Below are 17785 nucleotides of genomic sequence, written 5' to 3'. Positions count from 1 at the left end.
AACTTGAGGTGCAGGCAGGAATAACAGGGACCGTACTCCGGTGGAGAGGAAGCAAAGAGTGACTGTCAGAGAAGAGATTTCAGAATGGGAATGAGTAACAGGTGAGGCTCGGCAAGAACTGGTATTAGGACCAGAAATGTTTCTAGAGGTGGTACCTCCCTCCCTCCCTCTCTCTCTCTCTCATATATATATATATATATATATATATATATATATATATATATATATATATATATATATATATATATATATATATATATATATATATATATATATATTATTACCGGCCGATTCCCACCAAGGCAGGGTGGCCCGAAAAAGAAAAACTTTCACCATCATTCACTCCATCACTGTCTTGCCAGAGGGGTGCTTTACACTACAGTTTTTAAACTGCAACATTAACACCCCTCCTTCAGAGTGCAGGCACTGTACTTCCCATCTCCAGGACTCAAGTCCGGCCTGCCGGTTTCCCTGAACCCCTTCATAAATGTTACTTTGCTCACACTCCAACAGCACGTCAAGTATTAAAAACCATTCGTCTCCATTCACTCCTATCAAACACGCTCACGCACGCCTGCTGGAAGTCCAAGCCCCTCGCACACAAAACCTCCTTTACCCCCTCCCTCCAACCTTTCCTAGGCCGACCCCTATCCCGCCTTCCTTCCACTACAGACTGGTACACTCTTGAAGTCATTCTGTTTCGCTCCATTCTCTCTACATGTCCGAACCACCTCAACAACCCTTCCTCAGCCCTCTGGACAACAGTTTTGGTAATCCCGCACCTCCTCCTAACTTCCAAACTACGAATTCTCTGCATTATATTCACACCACACATTGCCCTCAGACATGCAGACATGACATCTCCACTGCCTCCAGCCTTCTCCTCGCTGCAACATTCATCACCCATGCTTCACACCCATATAAGAGTGTTGGTAAAACTATATTCTCATACATTCCCCTCTTTGCCTCCAAGGACAAAGTTCTTTGTCTCCACAGACTCCTAAGTGCACCACTCACCCTTTTCCCCTCATCAATTCCATGATTCACCTCATCCTTCATAGACCCATCCGCTGACACGTCCACTCCCAAATATCTGAATACATTCACCTCCTCCATACTCTCTCCCTCCAATCTGAGATCCAATCTTTCATCACCTAATATTTTTGTTATCCCCATAACCTTACTCTTTCCTGTATTCACTTTTAATTTTCTTCTCTTGCACACCCTACCAAATTCATCCACCAATCTCTGCAACTTCTCTTCAGAATCTCACAAGAGCACAGTGTCATCAGCAAAGAGCAACTGTGACAACTCCCACTTTATGTTTGATTCTTTATCTTTTAACTCCACTCCTCTTGTCAAGACCCTCGCATTTACTTCTCTTACAATCCCAACTATAAATATATTAAACAACCACGGTGACATCACACATCCTTGTCTAAGGCCTACTTTCACTGGGAAATAATTTCCCTCTTTCCTATGTACTCTAACTTGAGCCTCACTATCCTCGTAAAAACTCTTCACTGCTTTCAGTAACCTACCTCCTACACCATACACCTGCAACATCTGCCACATTGCCCCCCTATCCACCCTGTCATACGCCTTTTCCAAATCCATAAATGACACAAAGACCTCTTTAGCCTTATCTAAATACTGTTCACTTATATGTTTCACTGTAAACACCTGGTCCACACACCCCCTACCTTTCCTAAAGCCTCCTTGTTCATCTGCTATTCTATTCTCCGTCTTACTTTTAATTCTTTCAATAATAACTCTACCATACACTTGACCATAGATATATATATATATATATATATATATATATATATATATATATATATATATATATATATATATATATATATATATATATATATTGCATGCTCTCGCGAATTCCTTGCAGAGAGAGAGAGAGAGAGAATTACATACCATGAAAGAGTCAGAAGTATTTCTGTTAGCAGAAGGGATGGCTACGAAGAACCTGAGGAAATGTAAGATCAGTTCAAAAAGTGATTAAGTTCAACTTCAACAGGTGCAAAGTTATGAAAATTGGAGAAGTTTCAAGATCAGAAAGTGAGTTTAGACTCTGGAGACAAGTTACACAGTGCTGAACATATTCCCAGACGCTCACATTAACCTGCAACCACTGCTCGGGTGACCAATCTAAGAGTAGGCTTCAGGAATATTAGCAGAGTATTACATGGCCCTTTATACAACTCGTATCAGGTCCCTCTTGGAGTATGAAGAACCAACATGGAACCCACACATGATAAAGCACGTTAAGAAAGGGGAAAAGTGAAGAGGTATATAAATAAAGTTAGTTACAGACCTAATGAAAATGAGCAGAGAGAAGCTAAGGGAAGTGAACCTGACATTAGAGGAGAGAGGAAGCAGAGGAAACAGCATGCAATGTTCAGAGAACTGATAAGACGGACTAGGAGAGACTGCTTGAGAAGCAGCAAACAACTACACGAGAGCACAGTTTGAAGACACATCAGTCACAGACATGTCAGGAAGTATTTCTTCAGCATCAGGATAGTTAACTTGGACGATGGGAGACAGGATCCATGCACAGTTTGAAGATTAGGTATGACAGGGCCCACGAGGCTAGGAGAGAGTGAATCTAGCATGTGTCAAATTATGAAGCAGGCTTAGATGCGACGCGACCCCTGCGACCACAAAGCGGCGAGCGCGTGTTGCATCCTCTTCAAGGATGCAACAAGAACAAGTATCATAAATGAACACTACAATCTCAAATGAACCACTGGGAAACTACAAAGTGGTAAAGAAGTGGAATGTGCATAGCAAAGACACAGTAAAAGTGAACTCCACACAGGGGTTCAAACAGAGTGATAAAGTAAGTCAATACATCAGTCGATAGTTAAGAGACTTGACCAACAAACATGAACCTTCACTCGCAGACTCAAAGTACCTACAAACATGTAATTATCACCACTAAATCTAGTTTATATTAGCCACCAAGGCTAGTAAACCACTGCTAATATCATTACTTACCTAACACACACACACACACACACACACACACACACACACACACACACACACACACACACATCAACCAAATAACTGCTGCAGCATATGGGCGCCTGGCAAACCTCAGAACAGCATTCCGACATCTTAATAAGGAATCGTTCAGGACCCTGTACACCGTGTACGTTAGGCGCATATTCGAGTATGCAGCACCAGTTTGGAACCCACACCTAGCCAAACACGTAAAGAAACTAGAGAATGTGCAAAGGTTTGCAACAAGACTAGTCACAGAACTAAGAGGTATGTCCTACGAGAAGAGGTTAAGGGAAATCAACCTGACGACACTGGAGGACAGGAGAGATAGGGGGGACAAGATAACGACATACAAAATACTGAGAGGAATTGACAAGGTGGACAAAGACAGGATGTTCCAGAGATGGGACACAATAACAAGGGGACACAGTTGGAAATTGAAGACACAGATGAATCACAGGGATGTTAGGAAGTATTTCTTCAGCCACAGAGTAGTCAGCAAGTGGAATAGTTTGGGAAGCGATGTACTGGAGGCAGGATCCATACATAGCTTTAAGCAGAGGTATGATAAAGCTCACGGTTCAGGGAGAGTGACCTAGTAGCGATCAGTGAAGAGGCGGGGCCAGGAGCTCGGACTCAACCCCTGCAACCTCAACTAGGTGAGTACAACTAGGTGAGCACACACACACACACACACACACACACACACACACACACACACACACACACACACACACACTAGGGGACACAGAAACAAGGGGTCACAATTGGAAGCTGAAGACTCAGACGAGTCAGAGGTATGTTAGGAAGTATTTCTTCAGTCATAGAGTCGTCAGGAAGTGGAATAGCCTAGCAAGTCATGTAGTGGAGGCAGGAACCATACATAGCTTTAAGACGAGGTATGACAAAGCTCAGGAAGCAGAGAGAGGACCTAGTAGCTATCAGTGAAGAGGCGGGGCCAGGAGCTGAGTATCGACCCCTGCAACCACAATTAGGTGAGTACTGTAACACTACCTGCACCAGGCGTCAAGTGTCCACACACACACACACACACACACACACACACACACACACACACACACACACACACACACACACACACACTGTAACACTACCTGCACCAGGCGTCAAGTGTCACACACACTAGCAGAACCTACACCCCTACACATTAATATCATCATGCGTATTTCTCACCTTGATGGTAACACGTAGCACACACAGGTACCAATCAACTATATACCTCTATTTTTTTTCTATTATATCGGCCGTTCCCCACCAAGGAAGGGTTACAAAAAAAAAAGAGGAAATATTCACCATCATTCATGCGACAGCTTTCTTGTTAAAAGCGCGCATACTGTACATCGCAATTCAACTGACCCTCCGAAGTGCACCATTCCCACTCCTCCAATCCTGCTACGCCGTTTCCCCCTGAATCCCTCTATAACAGCACTCCAATAGCACATCAAATCCCTAAAACGAATCGTCTCCACTCACCCTAATGTAATACGCTCAAGCCCCTGGCAATGAAAACCTTCACACCTTTCCTCCAACAATTCTGGGACAACCTAGAGGAACTTGGGTTGCTGTGCGATCCAAAAAAAAGTATCCGCATATTGCATCACCCTGATCTCCTCTACCACCATGGAAGCAACTGCAACAGTGCAGTGTGCCATAAGTTCATAATGCGGTTAACTGTTAGCATTAAAGATTTGACGTAATAGAGGAGAGGCATTTTCTGAAATATTTTGAAATACATTAGAATGTTAAGCTTGAAGCAGCTCAGAGTTGCATTATCCAGTTACAAACGTTAAAGAGTTGAGATATGACACACAAATCATCACATGAAATGTGGCATTTCAATTTTCCCAATTTCTATAATAAAAAATAAATTGGAACCTAGACAAGCCAAAATCACTGCGACCTTTTCTCTATCATCGCTTAATTAAAATAAAAGTAAGTTATCTTTAAGGTTTGGATACATAACATACAATTTGTTTACAATGGCCTTGACGGCACAGATTTTAAACATACACAAAAATACATTACGTAGATTTAATTTAGGATAATAAAGTCAAGCAATGAGACTTATTTCTGATCAGAAGAGACATTCCCAATTATTTCACAGAAATCAATTTCACTAACAAAATTAACACATTAAAATTTACACAACCTAAAATCAAGGCAAAGCTTCCTTCGAGGAAAACATATTAACAATAAAAGTTTAAACTTGACCGGAAGAGGCATTCTCCAGGTACTGCACAGACTCCAACAAAACTTGCACCATCACAGCCTATACTAAACAAAAAATGTTTCATCAGTGTGATACGATGCATCATTAAACATTGATGACGTTCTTAATTGCTTTAATTTAATCAGGGAAAAGCAATAAACCTGTAGGTGTCATACAGCGCCATCGGCATGGGAAGCATTCAGATTCGATCCAAGTGAAGGGAGGATAAGCCCAGCTCCTTGGATCAATAGCCCATCTTCAGTATCACATCAAGGAACATCATTCTCATAATGCATGACTCACTTATATACGTAATACAATTATTATTATTATTATAATCAAGGGGGAAGCGCTAAACCCGGAGGATTATACAGCGCCTGGGGGGGGGATGTGGAAGGCATTCAGGCTTAATTCGGGGAACTGGAGCACAGATCCAATTCCCTAAATCAAGAGCCCCTCACCAACATCAAGGAATACGTAATACAAAATATTACTATACGATTTTGAGATTAAAAGTGTCAAAATGGCGCCCACACACACTGCGACCACCACCAGTGTTGACATTCTGACGTTCATCACGTCAGAAGTGGCTCTTCAAATCTATGTTGTGAAAACTAATTTTGGGAATTCTCTATATAAAACTGATCGGGGGACACCTACATTTGTCAGTTGTTCCACTAGCCTTCATCTAGCAGTAGTTGATCAGGGTTGAAAATTTGAAGCCGATCGGATAAGGCATTGTGAAGTTTTAAACGAAAGCTTAGGAAGAAGTTATAAGGAGTGAGAACACTACAGCTTACAATGGGATGGCTCTGGCATCAAGTGGTAGAATATTTAAGAGAACACTACTGTTACTTGAGAGATGTTCCATCCATGGTAATGTTACTTGAGGGATGTTCCACCCATGGTACCGTTACTTGAGGGATGTTCCATCCATGGTAATGTTACTTGAGGGATGTTCCATCCATGGTAATGTTACTTGAGGGATGTTCCACCCATGGTAATGTTACTTGAGGGATGTTCCACCCATGGTAATGTTACTTGAGGGATGTTCCACCCATGGTACCGTTACTTGAGGGATGTTCCACCCATGGAACCGTTACTTGAGGGATGTTCCACCCATGGAACCGTTACTTGAGAGATGTTCCATCCATGGTAATGTTACTTGAGGGATGTTCCATCCATGGTACCGTTACTTGAGGGATGTTCCACCCATGGTAATGTTACTTGAGGGATGTTTCACCCATGGTACCGTTACTTGAGGGATGTTCCACCCATGGTACCGTTACTTGAGGGATGTTCCACCCATGGTACCGTTACTTGAGGGATGTTCCACCCATGGAACCGTTACTTGAGGGATGTTCCACCCATGGTAATGTTACTTGAGGGATGTTCCACCCATGGTACCGTTACTTGAGGGATGTTCCACCCATGGTAATGTTACTTGAGGGATGTTCCACCCATGGTACCGTTACTTGCGGGATGTTCCACCCATGGTACCGTTACTTGAGGGATGTTCCACCCATGGTAATGTTACTTGAGGGATGTTCCACCCATGGTAATGTTACTTGAGGGTTGTTCCACCCATGGTACTGTTACTTGAGGGATGTTCCACCCATGGCAATGTTACTTGAGGGTTGTTCCACCCATGGTAATGCTACTTAAGGGATGTTCCACCCGTGGTACTGTTATTTGAGGGTTGTTCCACCCATGGTACTGTTACTTGAGGGTTGTTCCACCCATAGTAATGCTACTTGAGGGATGCTCCACCCATGGTACTGTTACTTGAGGGTTGTTCCACCCATGGTAATGCTACTTGAGGGATGTTCCATCCATGGTACTGTTACTTGAGGGATGTTCCACCCATGATACTGTTTGAGGGTTGTTCCACCCATGGTACTGTTTGAGGGTTGTTCCACCCATGGTACTGTTTGAGGGATGTTCCACCCATGGTACTGTTTGAGGGTTGTTCCACCCATGGTAATGCTACTTGAGGGATGTTCCATCCATAGTACTGTTACTTGAGGGTTGTTCCACCCATGGTAATGTTACTTGAGGGATGTTCCACCCATGGTACTGTTACTTGAGGGTTGTTCCACCCATGGTAATGCTACTTGAGGGATGTTCCATCCATGGTACTGTTACTTGAGGGTTGTTCCACCCATGGTAATGCTACTTGAGGGATGTTCCACCCATGGTACTGTTACTTGAGGGTTGTTCCACCCATGACAATGTTACTTGTGAATTATTCCACCCGTGATACTGTAACTTGAGGGTTATTTGTGAATTGTTCCGTAGTACAGTGAAAGTTGAACTACAGTTAAAGATACTTAAGAAATGTACCTTCCTTAGCAAAAATAAATAAAATTATTATTATTATTATTAATTATTATTATTATTGTTATGAGAGAACAAAAGAGTTTTCAGTGTTAACAACAGAAGACAACAATGGAAAACTTAAAAACAAAGAAAGTATGAAAGACTGATAAAGAACATTAAGTTACAAACAGTTAGGTTAGGTTAGGTAAGGTTCGTCAGGAAATAGGACAAATGTTTCCTGACGCGGGTCTTAGTCAGATGATGACCCGCCTTTGGAGCTTTTGGTCATCTGACCGAGGCCTTCCGCTGGCTTACCGGTCCACCCCTTTAAAAATTATGGTCATTTATAACCATTGTTGATAATTCACAAACAGTGAGGTAGACTACTGGAAGAAGGTCAGAAGGGTAGAATATATTGTACAACAATGGAATGATACTCTGATGAGTATCATTCCTAATGTGTATGTTCTGGTAGCAACAATGCTGGTGCACTTGTAGGGGTGTATAATTGCTGTATCAGTGATTGAAGTATCGTTGATGACTGGTGGTGCACAGGTGACACGCAGTCTTCATGACCCTCGTGAAGTACACACACCTAACCCGATGCAGCAACAATATAAGCACCCGGAATTTTAAGCAGCTACATGACAAACTACAGACTGAAGACGAACACCAGCAAGAACAGCAGCAGCAGTACTTTGGTCCTGTAGAGCCGTCCTCAAGTTAACACCCAAGACGAAACAGCAGCAATAATAACAGCAGCAGCAGCATCAGTAAAAGCAGCAGTGGTATCATCATCAGCAGCAGCAATAGCAACAAAAACAGTAGCATCATCATCATCATCATCATCATCATCATCATCAGCAGCAGCAGCAGCAGCAGCAGCAGCAGCAGCAGCGGCGACGGCGACAGCAACATCAGCAGACGTCTGCTGTTGCAGAGCCGCGCTCACATCCTCACCACACAATTACTCTCCCGTCAATACATGTGAAATCAGCTTGAGGTGTTTCCTGATACAATGGAGAAGAGTGTTGGCAGGAAACAATTGTCAGGCGACGGTGATTAAGACAATGCTGGTGCTGCTGCAATTTGAACTGTTGCAAGCAGCGTCATGCTTCGTGCAACACCATTCATGCAGCCACTACACCTCACACATATAACCAATGACAAGTCATACCACAGGCACGTCATACCACTAACATGTCACACCACAGACACGTCATACCACTAACATGTCACACCACAGACACGTCATACCACTAACATGTCACACCACAGACACGTCATATCACTAACACTTATAATACTGGGTACAAATTTACAAAAAAAATTTCACTTCGGAAAAAACGACAGGTTTATGGGACGATGAAAACGAATAAAAACAATGGAGTGACTAAACCAAATTGTGTTTATTATTTAAGGAATTGCGAATTATGTCTACAAGAAACTTTATATACGAGTTAAACAATTACGCATTGTGTGTGTACCTTGTTCCCAGGTCCAGGGTAACAATCACCCTGAGTCCATATCTTCATAAATACAGCCAATTTGTTATTTTAAGTATCATTTCCGGTTTAAGTGACCCAAAATTACTGTAGAAGATTAGTTTTACATAAGCGTTTTGCCTCTATAGACTAGTGTAGCTAATCTCCACATGGACATAAACCAGATTGTTCAGTGGGCCAGAAAAAAGACAACGTGATGTTCAATGTGAACAAATTCTAGTTACAGTATAAGGTAATTGTAAAGGTGGTAACCATTTTGGAAGATGTTACGTTGGATGATGATAACATTGTTGGTGTCACAACCACAAGGAAAATGACAGATTGGATAACTAGAACCCTTAAACAACATGCTAAGCCAATACTGATACTCTTTAATGCACTTGTTCTCTCAAAGCTGCGATTATAACAGATTTGGAATATTAAAGTACTAGCAACCAGCAGTTGAAATTAATAGTTCTGGAAACCGCACAGAGAAGTGTTACTGCAAGTATGAATCCAAACAACTAAATTATTAGCAACGCCTAAAATTCCATATACTGGGCTTCCTGGAACGAAAAAGAGAAAAAAAATAATACTTGGAAATCTGGCTCCAAATCTACACACTGAAATTATTTCTTACTAGATTGTGGCATAATGGCATAATACTCCCAATGATAAGCAATGAATAAACATGCAAACTAAGAGACTATTGACAATAATCTTAATGCATACAACTATTATAATCAAATAAAACGCTAAACCTTAATGCATACAATATCAGTCAGCAGCCTTCCATCATATTTAAGACACAGCTAACAACATGACCCTAACTGGCATACCTTCACTGTTGATCAGTTTCAAGATTTCCTGCTCCCCCAACCTGACCCTGGACCAGGCCTCCCTGTTCACTTCCTGGTCAAATACAACAACCTATTTAGAATTTAGAAATTGCTGACACGTTCCCGCTGAAGAACTGGGATAAACAGTGTGGAAAACCCTTACATTTCGGCAACAGGAGCAGAAATATAAAGGACACAGATCTTTTCTAGGAGTACACTTTAGCTAAGTGACGCTTAACCATAACGTACAGTAGTTTTTGGTTGGCCATCGTAAACTGTAGCTGTAGTGGTAGCGTTAGTGAGTGTTTGCATAAATAGAATAACTGATCCAGTAATTAAATGGTGAGTGCTCATTATATAGTATGAATATATTTGTAAAATGTCGTATACTCAACAGATACCCCCCCCCCTTTCTTCTCAAGTCACAAACCATCATACAGTCCACTCAATAATTTACCAACATCATTGGTATTAAATTAACGTTGTAATATTTGATAAGCCCGACTTTGTGGATGGGACAGTGTGTGTGTCTCGAGACACAGTGCAGCCAAGTCTCTCTAAAATCCCACGTAGCTCTGAGGTACAACTAACACTGGTAAGTACAATAAATTGTTGCTTAGTTGTGCCCCCCTCAAATTATGTGGATGAAACATTTCAGGAATGTACCTGTGGACCTCATCCCCATAATTGCCCATAATGTCTATAACATCTGTGCCGCCAAGGCCATTGTAAACAAATTATATATGTACCCAAACCTTAAATATAATTTACTTTTTTACTTACGTAGTTAATTAAAGTATAAACATAAAGAGAAGAGATTATGCCAGACATAAAGAGAAGAGATTATGCCAGACATAAAGAGAAGAGATTATACCAGACATAAAGAGAAGAGATTATGCCAGACATAAAGAGAAGAGATTATACCAGACATAAAGAGAAGAGATTATGCCAGACATAAAGAGAAGAGATTATACCAGACATAAAGAGAAGAGATTATACCAGACATAAAGAGAAGAGATTATACCAGACATAAAGAGAAGAGATTATGCCAGACATAAAGAGAAGAGATTATGCCAGACATAAAGAGAAGAGATTATACCAGACATAAAGAGAAGAGATTATGCCAGACATAAAGAGAAGAGATTATACCAGACATAAAGAGAAGAGATTATACCAGACATAAAGAGAAGAGATTATACCAGACATAAAGAGAAGAGATTATGCCAGACATAAAGAGAAGAGATTATGCCAGACATAAAGAGAAGAGATTATACCAGACATAAAGAGAAGAGATTATGCCAGACATAAAGAGAAGAGATTATACCAGACATAAAGAGAAGAGATTATACCAGACATAAAGAGAAGAGATTATACCAGACATAAAGAGAAGAGATTATGCCAGACATAAAGAGAAGAGATTATGCCAGACATAAAGAGAAGAGATTATGCCAGACATAAAGAGAAGAGATTATGCCAGACATAAAGAGAAGAGATTATGCCAGACATAAAGAGAAGAGATTATGCCAGACATAAAGAGAAGAGATTATGCCAGACATAAAGAGAAGAGATTATGCCAGACATAAAGAGAAGAGATAGGACATAGAAAGAACTCGTGATTAAATCTAGGTTACAGTGAAAAAGGGCAGATGTGGAATTTAAAAAGCACTGCTACTGAAAGGTAATTCAGTGGTCTATACTATAAAACAAAAATATATTCAGTTACCACATGTTACACATACATACAATTAAATTAATACTACTACGGCTCACAACAGTAAAGAAAATCGTAACGTGTTAAAGGGAAACTATTAAAAACAACTTAACTTCACCTCCACCAAAACTTTCATGTATACAGTGTAGCCGAGGTTTATATGACACCACCAGTGATAATACCATCCATGTTGACACTGTTAAGATCACAACTTGAACATATTACTAAAATATGGTTTATAGTCACCAGCACACTGCGATCCATACAGAGAGGAGCAGGATTCCCTGCAAACGGTTGTCCATGGGTGAGGCGAGCGCCTCTTAATTCAAACTGCTGAGTCTTCTTATAGTGACGATTTTTAAGGAAAGAAGATGACCTATATCCTGCTTTCTGATAAGTCAGTTCCTCAAAGCACCATTAGTTTCTTAACATTAGTGGTACCGCACCACCATTCATATTTTCTCTCCCTATATATCTCTCAGGAAGGATGGACTGGCTATTACTCCCAATCATGTAGATTCTATAATGATTATAATGTTCGGACTTTCATTAGTTTCCTTCACTGGTGGACACGATGGACTTCGTGCGGTTAGCACCAACAACCTGGTTGATCAGGCCATTCACAGGGAAGACTGGTCTAGGACCGGGCCTCGGGGGCGTCGACCCTCGGAACAATCTCCGGATAGACTCAGGTAGATCTCTCTTCGCTTCCCTGTCAACATTAATACACCGTACTTAAACTCTTCTATGATGCACATCATGATCCTAGCTTGCCGTTATGTTGTCTGCAGTTCTGCTGGAGAGGGTTCGTTGCCAGTGGGAGGGACTGGGCTAGTACTACTAGAGATGACAGGTTGCCAGTGGGAGGGACTGGGCTAGTACTACTAGAGATGACAGGTTGCCAGTGGGAGGGACTGGGATAGTACTACTAGAGATGACAGGTTGCCAGTGGGAGGGACTGGGATAGTACTACTAGAGATGATAGGTTGCCAGTGGGAGGGACTGGGATAGTACTACTAGAGATGATAGGTTGCCAGTGGGAGGGACTGGGATAGTACTACTAGAGCGGATAGGTGGTCAGTGGGAGGGACTGGGATAGTACTACTAGAGATGATAGGCTGCCAGTGGGAGGGACTGGGATAGTACTACTAGAGAGGATAGGTGGTCAGTGGGAGGGACTGGGATAGTACTACTAGAGATGATAGGCTGCCAGTGGGAGGGACTGGGATAGTACTACTAGAGCGGATAGGTGCTCAGTGGGAGGGACTGGGATAGTACTACTAGAGCGGATAGGTGCTCAGTGGGAGGGACTGGGATAGTACTACTAGAGAGGATAGGTTGCCAGTGGGAGGGACTGGGATAGTACTACTAGAGAGGATAGGTTACCAGTGGGAGGGACTGGGATAGTACTACTAGAGAGGATAGGTTACCAGTGGGAGGGACTGGGATAGTACTACTAGAGCGGATAGGTGCTCAGTGGGAGGGACTGGGATAGTACTACTAGAGAGGATAGGTGGTCAGTGGGAGGGACTGGGATAGTACTACTAGAGAGGATAGGTTGCCAGTGGGAGGGACTGGGATAGTACTACTAGAGAGGATAGGTTGCCAGTGGGAGGGACTGGGATAGTACTACTAGAGAGGATAGGTTGCCAGTGGGAGGGACTGGGATAGTACTACTAGAGAGGATAGGTTGCCAGTGGGAGGGACTGGGATAGTACTACTAGAGAGGATAGGTTGCCAGTGGGAGGGACTGGGATAGTACTACTAGAGAGGATAGGTTGCCAGTGGGAGGGACTGGGATAGTACTACTAGAGATGATAGGTTGCCAGTGGGAGGGACTGGGATAGTACTACTAGAGTGGATAGGTGGTCAGTGGGAGGGACTGGGATAGTACTACTAGAGAGGATAGGTGGTCAGTGGGAGGGACTGGGATAGTACTACTAGAGAGGATAGGTTGCCAGTGGGAGGGACTGGGATAGTACTACTAGAGAGGATAGGTTACCAGTGGGAGGGACTGGGATAGTACTACTAGAGAGGATAGGTTGCCAGTGGGAGGGACTGGGATAGTACTACTAGAGATGATAGGTTGCCAGTGGGAGGGACTGGGATAGTACTACTAGAGTGGATAGGTTGCCAGTGGGAGGGACTGGGATAGTACTACTAGAGCGGATAGGTGCTCAGTGGGAGGGACTGGGATAGTACTACTAGAGAGGTTAGGTGGTCAGTGGGAGGGACTGGGATAGTACTACTAGAGCGGATAGGTGCTCAGTGGGAGGGACTGGGATAGTACTACTAGAGAGGATAGGCTGCCAGTGGGAGGGACTGGGATAGTACTACTAGACAGGATAGGTGGTCAGTGGGAGGGACTGGGATAGTACTACTAGACAGGATAGGTGGTCAGTGGGAGGGACTGTGATAGTACTATTAGAGAGGATAGGTTGCCAGTGGGAGGGACTGGGATAGTACTATTAGAGAGGATAGGTGGTCAGTGGGAGGGACTGGGATAGTACTACTAGAGAGGATAGGTTGCCAGTGGGAGGGACTGGGATAGTACTATTAGAGAGGATAGGTGGTCAGTGGGAGGGACTGGGATAGTACTACTAGAGAGGATAGGCTGCCAGTGGGAGGGACTGGGATAGTACTACTAGACAGGATAGGTGGTCAGTGGGAGGGACTGGGATAGTACTACTAGACAGGATAGGTGGTCAGTGGGAGGGACTGTGATAGTACTATTAGAGAGGATAGGTTGCCAGTGGGAGGGACTGTGATAGTACTATTAGAGAGGATAGGTTGCCAGTGGGAGGGACTGGGATAGTACTACTAGACAGGATAGGTGGTCAGTGGGAGGGACTGGGATAGTACTATTAGAGAGGATAGGTTACCAGTGGGAGGGACTGGGATAGTACTACTAGAGAGGATAGGTGGTCAGTGGGAGGGACTGGGATAGTACTACTAGAGAGGATAGGTTGCCAGTGGGAGGGACTGGGATAGTACTACTAGAGAGGATAGGTTGCCAGTGGGAGGGACTGGGATAGTACTACTAGAGAGGATAGGTTGCCAGTGGGAGGGACTGGGATAGTACTACTAGAGAGGATAGGTTGCCAGTGGGAGGGACTGGGATAGTACTACTAGAGAGGATAGGTTGCCAGTGGGAGGGACTGGGATAGTACTACTAGACAGGATAGGTGGTCAGTGGGAGGGACTGTGATAGTACTATTAGAGAGGATAGGTTGCCAGTGGGAGGGACTGGGATAGTACTACTAGAGAGGATACGTTGCCAGTGGGAGGGACTGGGATAGTACTACTAGAGAGGATAGGTTGCCAGTGGGAGGGACTGGGATAGTACTACTAGAGAGGATAGGTTGCCAGTGGGAGGGACTGGGATAGTACTACTAGAGAGGATAGGTTGCCAGTGGGAGGGACTGGGATAGTACTACTAGAGAGGATAGGTTGCCAGTGGGAGGGACTGCGATAGTACCACTAGAGAGGATAGGTTGCCAGTGGGAGGGACTGGGATAGTACTACTAGAGAGGATAGGTTGCCAGTGGGAGGGACTGGGATAGTACTACTAGAGAGGATAGGTTGCCAGTGGGAGGGACTGGGATAGTACTACTAGAGAGGATAGGTTGCCAGTGGGAGGGACTGGGATAGTACTACTAGAGAGGATAGGTTGCCAGTGGGAGGGACTGGGATAGTACTACTAGAGAGGATAGGTTGCCAGTGGGAGGGACTGGGATAGTACTACTAGAGAGGATAGGTTGCCAGTGGGAGGGACTGGGATAGTACTACTAGAGAGGATAGGTTACCAGTGGGAGGGACTGGGATAGTACTACTAGAGAGGATAGGTTACCAGTGGGAGGGACTGGGATAGTACTACTAGAGAGGATAGGTTACCAGTGGGAGGGACTGGGATAGTACTACTAGAGAGGATAGGTTGCCAGTGGGAGGGACTGGGATAGTACTACTAGAGAGGATAGGTTGCCAGTGGGAGGGACTGGGATAGTACTACTAGAGAGGATAGGTTACCAGTGGGAGGGACTGGGATAGTACTACTAGAGAGGATAGGTTACCAGTGGGAGGGACTGGGATAGTACTACTAGAGAGGATAGGTTACCAGTGGGAGGGACTGGGATAGTACTACTAGAGAGGATAGGTTGCCAGTGGGAGGGACTGGGATAGTACTACTAGAGAGGATAGGTTGCCAGTGGGAGGGACTGGGATAGTACTACTAGAGAGGATAGGTTACCAGTGGGAGGGACTGGGATAGTACTACTAGAGAGGATAGGTTACCAGTGGGAGGGACTGGGATAGTACTACTAGAGAGGATAGGTTGCCAGTGGGAGGGACTGGGATAGTACTACTAGAGAGGATAGGTTACCAGTGGGAGGGACTGGGATAGTACTACTAGAGATGATAGGTTGCCAGTGGGAGGGACTGGGATAGTACTACTAGAGAGGATAGGTTACCAGTGGGAGGGACTGGGATAGTACTACTAGAGAGGATAGGTTACCAGTGGGAGGGACTGGGATAGTACTACTAGAGAGGATAGGTTGCCAGTGGGAGGGACTGGGATAGTCATGGTGGTTCGCTCTACATAACAGTAGAGAATAGCATTTTGGTTGTGGGAGTGAAAGGGGATTGGTTGGCATGTTCTTATGGTGGAAGGAGGGGAGGGGAGGGGAGGGGAAGCACAGTGTTGGGTGGTAGGAAAGGGGCAGGGGGAAGGGGTTGGTGAAATTATGTGGTACGTTTAGAGGCAGTGTAGTGGGCGTGAGTTGCTAATGGAATGTAGAGAAAGTACTCTTGTGGGGAGAGAGATGTGCTGCATGGTGTGTACTCACCAGTGTGTACTCACCAGTGTGTACTCACCAGTGTGTACTTACCAGTGTGTACTATGTACTCACCCGTATGTACTCACCAGTGTGTACTCACCAGTGTTCTCACCAGTGTGCTTACCAGTGTGTACTCATCAGTGTGTACTCATCAGTGTGTACTCACCAGTGTTCTCACCAGTGTGCTTACCAGTGTGTACTCACCAGTGTGTACTCATCAGTGTGTACTCATCAGTGTGTACTTACCAGTGTGTACTTACCAGTGTGTACTCACTAGTGTATACTCACCCGTATGTATTCACCAGTGTATACTCACAGTGTGTACTCTCCTGTGTTTGTGGGAGTCAAGTCTAAGCTCCTGGCCCCCACCACCTCTTTAAAACTTTCACCAGTCTTGCTGATTTATGCACTTTTTGAACCTTATCATACCTAATCCTGAAACGATGTAACGAATTTGCGTCCACTTAATTGAAAAGGGTGATGAACGCTGATCAGTGAGGGAGGGAAATCCAACATGGGACAAAAACGAAGAAAAATGACAGTTTAAAGTTGAACCTTCAGCCAAGACCCTCTTCATTAAAGTACAAGTCATTGAGGAGAGTGTTTAGGTGGGTAATTCTACCAACATTATTTTAAGTGTTATACGGTGGAGAGAAGAGAGAGACTGAGTGAGGCTCAGACTTCTACGATACCATGAATTAAGGAAACATCCTGGACTTACGAATCAAAGCCAATGTGATAGTAATTATGGACAAGGTAGATTATAGGGAAAAAAATATATTAGGAGACACGGGAACTCACGCGCCTCTAAACGTCAACAGCCAAAATATATATATGAACCACCAAACACAATTTCCCAGCAGTTCAAACAACAGGTGTTGAAAGTCGAATATCTTGAAAACCTTTCAAACTCGACCCTAAACATTCTGCTGATTGCTGAAGTTAAGACGTCTAACCTGGAAGGTAGCAAATGTTACGACAGTAGACAAAAATTCCAGTAGGCAGTCTGTATTAATAGTCTTAAACAAACGAATTCAACTTCAATAATAGATACATTAACTGGGAACCAATAAATCACGACCCTACTGAAAACCGTTGAGAAGAGAGTACAAGTAAGATGACCTCAAACCAGTGTTTAGAGAGGATGGCACTGCAAGTGTAGCCCAGATTTATACCAGTAAGAAACAAAGAAAATGAAAGTTAGAGAACGAGAGATGCTCCCACTTCCTCAAGAACTAGAAGAAATACTGGTTAGAGCTTTACCACTTTCGCACTTCGGCCTGGAGTCAGGCTATTCTGCTGACTGCTTGGTCAACTAGGCTGTTGCTACCGACAGCCAGCTGACC

At 43.7% G+C, this 17785-nt stretch overlaps 1 protein-coding gene across 7 annotated transcripts in view; it reads right to left on the bottom strand.

Moving 5' to 3' along the window:
* The window catches only part of LOC128693051 (PTB domain-containing engulfment adapter protein 1), a 325835-nt gene that overhangs the window by 66308 nt on the left and 241742 nt on the right, over nucleotides 1-17785 (bottom strand). The gene's annotated exons all lie outside the window — the stretch shown is intronic.

Source organism: Cherax quadricarinatus, chromosome 38 (genome assembly GCF_038502225.1).
Source record: "Cherax quadricarinatus isolate ZL_2023a chromosome 38, ASM3850222v1, whole genome shotgun sequence".
In the NCBI taxonomy this organism is placed as follows: Eukaryota; Metazoa; Arthropoda; class Malacostraca; order Decapoda; family Parastacidae; genus Cherax; species Cherax quadricarinatus.
The sequence above is the reverse complement of the archived record's forward strand: the minus strand, read 5'-3'. Positions and strand labels throughout refer to the sequence as shown.